The following is an 8348-nucleotide window of genomic DNA, read 5'->3' on the forward strand; positions in this document are numbered from 1 at the left end:
ATATATATATATATATATATATATATATGTGTGTGTGTGTGTGTGAAGAGAAGGATAATTAATGTCGGTCTCAAAGTCGATAATACCCATTATAATGCACCTAAATAAATAGAAAATTTAGTCTTATATTTCAATTTTTGTTGCTTCATATTTTGATTATATATATCTCCCAACTAAGTTAAGTTCTCAATTCAACTACTTTGCTTTGCATTCTCATCTAACTAATTAGAAGAGGGATATTCTAATCATGACCAGCTTATCCGAATGTAACGAGAGGGCGTAATTAATCGGATACATGTAGGTATCTGGGAAGCATGAATCCTTTAATCTTTGATTCTTTTAAGCATTAATAAATAGCTTGCTTTTTTTAATTTACTTACTTATATTTCATTTTATTTTATTTTATTTTCGTTTTATCCCTTATTCATTTTTCGGAAAAACAGGTGCATAATAGAATAGTCTTCTAGGTAGAAGATGATAGAGAAATGAGAAAGATTGAAAAAGAGGGTTTATATTGAAATTACTATAGGTAGAAGATAAATCGGATATAATTATTCTCTTAATTAGTAAATTTTATTTCGTTCGTATTTTTCATAATTTTTTTTTTCTCTTCGTGTTGTATCAGTTTTTGCCGAGGTGATGGATTTACAATAAAAACCTGATTTGATGCTTTCGTTGTAGAATCCTAACAATCGGTACCAAAGCGAGTACCGGATTTATAACAGTCGATATCAGAGCCCAAAATCAAGTATCAGAACGAGTACTGAATTCCCAACATATAGACGACCAATTATAGGAAAAGAATAAACAAATTAATAGAACAGGAGGGCATTGTGTAGCCTTATTGTAAGATTTTTGTTTTGTTAAATAAAATTTCTACATAAATTAGTGTAGGAATGAATGTAGATTGCTTACAATCCTCATATCCAAGATGTTTGTTTGATAACAAAAATAAAAATAAACACTTACAAATAATTTTTTTATTTTTTTCAGGATAATCTTCAATTTGACCAGTGTGATCTAGCGCAATTTTCTTTTACCAAGCTGTAAATTCAAAAAACTACATTTAATTATCTTGTGATTTTATTTTTATTTTGCCATAAAGAACTATTGTTAAAAAGAGTAGAAAAGTGATACTTTATGCAAATCATAGAGTGATAAAATACAGATTAGAAAATAATAAAATATGCCACATAGTTTGCAAAATTAATTACCATCACTTTATTATCCGGCGTGTTTACCAACAGTTCATTATGGTGAAACAAAAATAGAAAACTACAAGTTAGTACCTTGCTGCTTCAATCTGAAGCTTTGAAGCTGAAACAAAAACAAACTGCATTAATATCTGTTGGAACACTTTATTAGTAAAATTAATTTTTAGTCATCGACCACTATTTGTCTCAAGGAGTTACATCCTTTCATATTCTATACATTCCTGGTGACCTTCTATAACCTATACCATTTCAATTTCCAAATCTCATAATTTATGTATTTTCATTCCTATAACTCTTAACCTTTCAATTAGCTTTTAATTGTTGACAACTTACTTCTTGTAACTCCAAAAAATAGTATTCTTCAAGAGTTGTACTGGATATTGCTTTTTTTTGAGAAAGAGGTAGCAAGCTACCTGCTTCATTCATTAAGCGAAATGAATTTAGCGTACATAATGGAGACAGCTAAGGCCCCCTACCGAAACCGGAAAACAACAAAATAATAAATGCAGTATAGATAAGTAAACAACAACAAAAGAACTATAAAAGCAGTATAGATAAGTAAACGAAAGCTCGACTCGAGATATTAAAGAACGGTTACGGGACAATTGCCTCGGTCCAAGTCTTCGTTAGCGCAACTATCCGCCCAATTGCACGGTTAGCGTCCGGAGTGTCCTCATTGAAGACGATCTTGTTGCGCTCCGTCCAAACTACCCACCAGATTGCTGCCAACCGTTGTACTGGATATTGCTGTGTCTTTCCCTCAACCATCGGCCTATTTCTATAGCCCAATTATTGAATGATTGGTGTGTAAAATTATTATTGACTGATTCAAATCAAATATATTGCTGTATCTTTGTAGTATCCTAGGTAGAATAGGGAGTTGGTAAAAGGGCCTTTTGGTCTTTTGCCAATTTTTATCAATTCTACCGCCTTAATTAGAGGTGGCAGGCAGTGGAGGAGCTTTGGAGGGTTGCTAATTTTTTTTTTTTTTCTTTCTTTTCTCTTTCTCTAGACTTTGAACGTGAGTTGGGTGAAGACTTCGGTTGGGGTTGGGATCGACGTCGACTTCGCGCCAGCGAGCCGTTTGAGCCTACGTGCGTCGTGGTAAGCGCCGTTGGAGGCCGGGCGAGCGCGGGATTTCTTCTCCTATCGACTTCTCGCCGTTGTTGGATTAGCGTTCGAGGTGGGTTAATCATCGGGTTTCTACTCCTAAGCCTAGTTGACAGCGTGTATTTTTAGGTCTTCGTATATCTTGTTTATTTTAGCTCGAATTTGTGATTGGCATGTTTATATGTGGAATCTGAGTTTGGAGCATAAAGTAATAATTTTAGACAATTTATACATGTTGGACGTGGATTTGACTTAGGAGAAAACCGGCGATTCTACACTGTCATATGTTTACACTATCAGACACGCTTGTATACTCGATTGGGTAGCGCCCACGAGTGCCACTCAGAAGTCGGGTTTTGTGCGTTTGCGTTGGTGTCGTAGTATCCTGGTTGGACTTGCTCTCCAAGGATTGCTTAGTGTGGAGGTAGCTTTAGTTTCGACAGGCGGGACAGGTGTGTTTACAGTCCCTGGGGCGGATATGTTTATAGTCCCTAGTGAGATTGGGTCAGGATTGACATTTACTACAGATGGCTAATGTTAGAGTATGATAGTGTAGTGACATTTAGCTGTAGATTTATTCCAGCTTTTTCTACTATTCCTGCTTACTTCTGTAGATTTGGTGGCTGAACCGATGATTTTTTAGGGTGGTACCCACTGAGAACTACTTTTTTTGTAGTAGTTCTCACGCCCAGTTGTTACCGTTTGTTTTGTAAAGCCGTCGTCTGCGGCTGCTGCTGCTGCTGCTGATCTTGATCGTGGTAAGTGCGTCGCGAGTTAGAGCCCTACCAGACGAGCCAGAGCTAGTGGAGTACCAGTTACAGGTTGTTGTAGTTTTTCAGTTCGTATACATACTATTGCTGTACCTCGCTGGGCGAGCTGTTTGTATACCTGGATGTTTGTATGTAAAGTGAACTTCAGTTTTATATATCTCATTTTTTTTAGCAGCTCTATACTACTAGTTGTAGTATTGTATGATTATAGGAACAGCTATCGCTTCATATATAGGAAAATTTTTTTGTATACGGCGGATTTGTCGGCGTGTGCAGGGAACGAGTAATCCGGGGTGTGACAGTCTTTTCCTCAGCCTTCATTAAAAATATTATTGACTGATTCAAATCAAATAAATTAAAAAATTAGATAGTATAATTAAAATTTTAAAAAATTAGATAGTCAATTAAAAATGATTCATAATTTAGATAAGTTATGTATATTTCTACCCACCAAAAATTTGGGGCTTAGCAATCTGTTAAAATACTTGCCGATAAAGTGACATTTCATTGTGTGTTACACTTCAGAATTTTGCATTTTCATTCGTCTATGAATAATAGATTTTTCTCCTTACTGCACTGAGTTGCTTTATATAGTATATGATGGGTCCCGGAAAATTTTCTACATGTATGAGTCGGTTGTTTAGTTTTTTTTGAGTAAATTAGCGCCTAAACCAATTTAAAATTTACCTTTTCCTTTTTCTTTTTTTTCATGCACTAAATAATTTATTTGTTTGGACAAATATGCGATAATTAAAAGCCAATCTTGACTTTAGTTGACTACTGTTACTCGGATAGTGGTCAATTTTGTTTCTGCTTCCAGAAGTAGAAAGATCTATATAATTGCCGCGGCAGTTGTAGGTGTTGAGGCAGAGAAAGCGTCAATATATATACCATCTTGTATATCCCAGAAGAAGAAGAAGAGAATAAGATCAAACCAATATGTCTGAGCCCCAACGAGAACATATGGACTACGAGTTGCTCGAGGTGTTGATGAGAGGGGACGAGGAAGTCATTAAAATGTTCTTCTCGCAGGATGCAGAATCTGATAGATTTTATAGGTATGTAAAATAAGACCAAAAACTAAGATAACTCACATAGCGCCATCGAGAAGAAATTTCTGATCAATCTGCGGAAGCGTGAAGTCCGGCTATGATATGAAAGTTATGAACCGAACTTGGGTGATTTAGTTTCTCCTATCTCATGCACTCTACCGTATGGTGTGAGACCGATGGTAATTCTTCACCAGAATGCGTATGAGAAGGTGGCAGGACCAATACCCCTTACATAGAGTCCAGATCTACTTATCATCAAAGTCTGATTAGGATTCTATTTAAATTTAAAATAGATAGGATAGGGATAAAATATACCATATTTTAGTTCTATATCTATTAGGATTGACCTTTATCTATAGTAAATCCAGATTTGAATATGATTAATTGGGCCATAATATATGAAAATCTTAACAATCTCTCACTTGGCTCATATTAATCATATTCTATGAACGGATTTTCTATACTCTAATCTTTATTGCGCATTATTGGAAACTTTATGGTCAAATACCATACAACTCATTTGATCTTTAGCTCAAACTAAAAGACTACAATGATAGGAACTATGGCGGTCCACCTCTTCATAACGAAATTTTTCTTCCATAATTACCGTATCATTTTCACATTCTAGCCGAGTACTTTATATGACACAACTTTATGAATGAACTTAAACTGTATGTTTATTCATTAATAGACGAAACTTTATGCCTATTAAATGGTCCAATACAGCTGCATTAAACTTTATTGAAAAAAAATAGATGTTACAAATTTATACATCTAAAGAACTAATCAAACCCATACTTCTAACACAATCTGTATATGACCCAGGTGCCGGCCCCTTGATCATTGGGTTTGCAATCATACACTTGGTACTGATGTATTTAATTGTAACATAACATTCATCTATCTTCTCTCTCACAACAAGATATTTGGTGTCCAAGTATTTACACCCTGCTGTAATCTTGTTGTTATTTGCAAAAGAAACCGCAGCTGAACTATCACAGAAAATCTTTATTGGATAAACGTCAGAGTCCACAATTCTTAAGTCTGTGATAACATTCCTAAACCAAATAGCTTGTAATGTAGTCTCGTAACATGCAATATGATTCAAAATTCCTTTCAAATACCTCATAATCTTTTTTAGCAGCCTTCCAATGCTCAATGCTTGGATTACTTTAATACTTGCCAAGTAATCCAATGGCAAAAGTAATATCCGGACGTATGCACGTCTGTGCATACATAAGACTACCAACTGCAGAGGCATAGGGTATGCTTTTCATCTGTTCAATTGATTCTTGAGACACTGAAAAGCATTAAGCTTATTCCCTTTCTGGACAGGAGCAACATTGGGCTTACAATTATACATTTCAAAATTTTTCAAAACTTTCTTTATGTAGGCTTTTTGAGATAAACCGAATAAACCTTTATGTCTATCCCTTTTGATTTCAATACCAAGAACATATGAGGCCTCACCTAAATCTTTCATTTCAAAATTTTGGAAAAGAAATTCTTTAGTGTTATGCAATAGCCCAAGATCATTACTGGCAAGCAAAATATCATCAACATAAATGATTAAGAAAATTATTTTACTCCCACTAACTTTTAGATAAATACATTGATCAACAATGTTTTTTTTAAAACCAAAGGTCAAAATAATTTGTTTAAATTTTAAATACCATTATCGGGAGGCCTGCTTTAGTCCATATATTGATTTCTTTAATTTGTATACCAAGTGCTCATTTCCTTTTTGCAAGAATCCTTAAGGTTGATTCATATACACCTCTTCATAGAGATTTCCATTTAAAAAATCAGTTTTGACATCCATCTGATGTAGCTCGAGATTAAAATGAACAATCAGAGCCATAATAATACGGAAAGATTTCTTTCTAGAAATTGAAGAGAAAGTCTTTTTATAGTCAATACTTTCTTTCTGAGTAAATCCTTTTACCACAAGACGGGCCTTGTATCTCTCTATGTTATCTTTGGAGTCCCATTTAATTTTATAAATCCACTTGCATCCTACGGGTTTAACTCCTATAGATAACTCAACAAGATCCCATACCTTATTGTGGTTCATGGATTCAATCTCATCCTTCATGGCATTGTATCATTCCGTAGAATTATTACTATTTATGGCTTCGGAAAAATTAAGAGGATCATCTAAACTCTGGCCATTCTCATAAAGATAGACAATATAATCATTGGATATAGCCGGTCTTCTCTGTCTTGAGGATCTTCTTTAATCTATCTGATTATCCACATGTACATCTTGATGTGGATTATTCACTTGTACATCTTGATGTAAATTATCAACTTGTACATATTGATGTGAATTTTTCACTTGTACATCTTGATGTGAATTATCAATGATAGGTTCATAATGATTTTGTGGTTTCAGAACGATTTGTTGTTCTACTGGAATAGGAATCATCAAATCATGAGGGATAATAATGGGTCTGTCAAGTACAAAATCCGAATGCTCTTTAATATCCTCAAATTCAATGAACCGAGGTTCAGAGCTTCCACTAATTGCACCATCCTCAATAAACTGTGCTGTTTTAGTTTCTGCAATCTTTATAGGAAGTGATGGACAGTAAAATTTATACCCTTTGGACCTTTCTGAATAACCAATAAAATATCTTGATATGGTTCGAGGGTCCAATTTCTTTATTTGTAGATCATACAATTTGGTCTCAGCTTGACAACCCCATATATGAAAATGTCTTAAATTGGATTTTCTACCTGTCCAAAGCTCAAAAGGAGTCTTAGTGACAGCCTTACTAGGGATCCGGTTAAGAATATATAGGGCAGTTTTGAGTGCCTCACTCTACAATGATATTGGAAGGGTAGAATTACTGATCATACTCCTGAGTATATCAATTAATGTGCTGTTCCTTCTTTCTGCAACACCATTCTGATCAGGTGTTCCTGGTATGGTGTACTGTGGAACAATTCCGTTCTGCTCTAGAAACTTAGTAAAAAGCCCAGGGATTTGGCCTTTATCTATTTGTCTACCAAAATATTCACCACCACTATCTGATCTGACTACTTTTATCCTTTTCTCGAGTTGATTCTTTACTTCAGCCTAATATACCTTGAAGGCATCTAATGCTTCAGATTTTTCTTTAAGCAAGTAGAGATAGCCATATCGAGAGTAGTCATCAGTAAATGTGATAAAATATTTATGGCCAGTAATTGATAGAGGAAGAGGTCCGCATATATCGGTATGAATCAACTCTAATGTTCCATCACATCTTTTAGCACCTTTAGAAGAGGTTTTGGTCTGCTTTCCCTTTATGCAGTCCACACAAATAACAAACAGAGAAGTCCAAATCATCTAAAATGCCTTCTCTAATTAATCTTTGGATTCTCTGTTTCGAGATGTGTCCTAACCTCTTATACCATAATATGGATGACCTTTCATTATTAATGCCACATTTTGATCCAACATTTTCATGCATGATAAGAAGGATTTTACTATATGAATCGTCTAAAAATACTTTATATAGATTGTTTTTCAAAACACCAGAGCGAACTATCTGAGATTTATAGGATAACGAAAAAACTTTATTATCAAAATTGAAACTATATCCCAATCCAACAAGTTTCGAAATAGAAATTAAATTCTTAGAAAAATTTGGAACATAAAATGTTTCAACTAAATCCAAAATGTGACCAGTGGAAAGAACTAATCTAAATGTTCCTACAAATTTTTTTTTAGTTGGATTTCCTTCAGCTGTATAGATAGTCGCTTCACCTTTACTGCGTTTCTGCGATTCTGAAATCCTTACACACTACAACAAAAATGGTCTATAGCGACACTTTTAAATGTAGGTACATGTAAAAAAAGTGCTGCTAACTAAAATTACCGACACTTTTAAAAAGTGTTGCTATATGTGGGGTCGCTAGGTATATAGTGATAGTTAAAGAGTGTCGCTATAACCTAAAAGAGTGCTACTAATTAAGCAACACTTATTTAAGCATTTAACAACCGCCGAAACTCTATCTCGTCGGCTGCGGTGGCGGAGGAGGACGACATGAAAGGCTCTTCGTCTAGAATTTCAGTGGATTGAGTGAAGAGAGAAAAAAAGATGATAATTGATTTTTCTTTTTTTTTTTTCTTTTCTGTTTGTAATCGGGCCAAATGGACTGGGTGTGGTGGGTTGAGTAGAGTAATCTTTTATTTTTGGTTGATTGGGCTTTAT

General features: G+C 34.7%; 1 long non-coding RNA gene across 1 annotated transcript; it reads left to right on the forward strand.

Moving 5' to 3' along the window:
* LOC109727077 lies at nt 127-3344 on the forward strand. Its single transcript, XR_002220720.1, has 2 exons — nt 127-2397; nt 2968-3344. It is a non-coding gene; the product is annotated as an uncharacterized LOC109727077 (long non-coding RNA).

This window comes from Ananas comosus, linkage group 22 (assembly GCF_001540865.1).
Source record: "Ananas comosus cultivar F153 linkage group 22, ASM154086v1, whole genome shotgun sequence".
Taxonomy (NCBI): Eukaryota; Viridiplantae; Streptophyta; class Magnoliopsida; order Poales; family Bromeliaceae; genus Ananas; species Ananas comosus.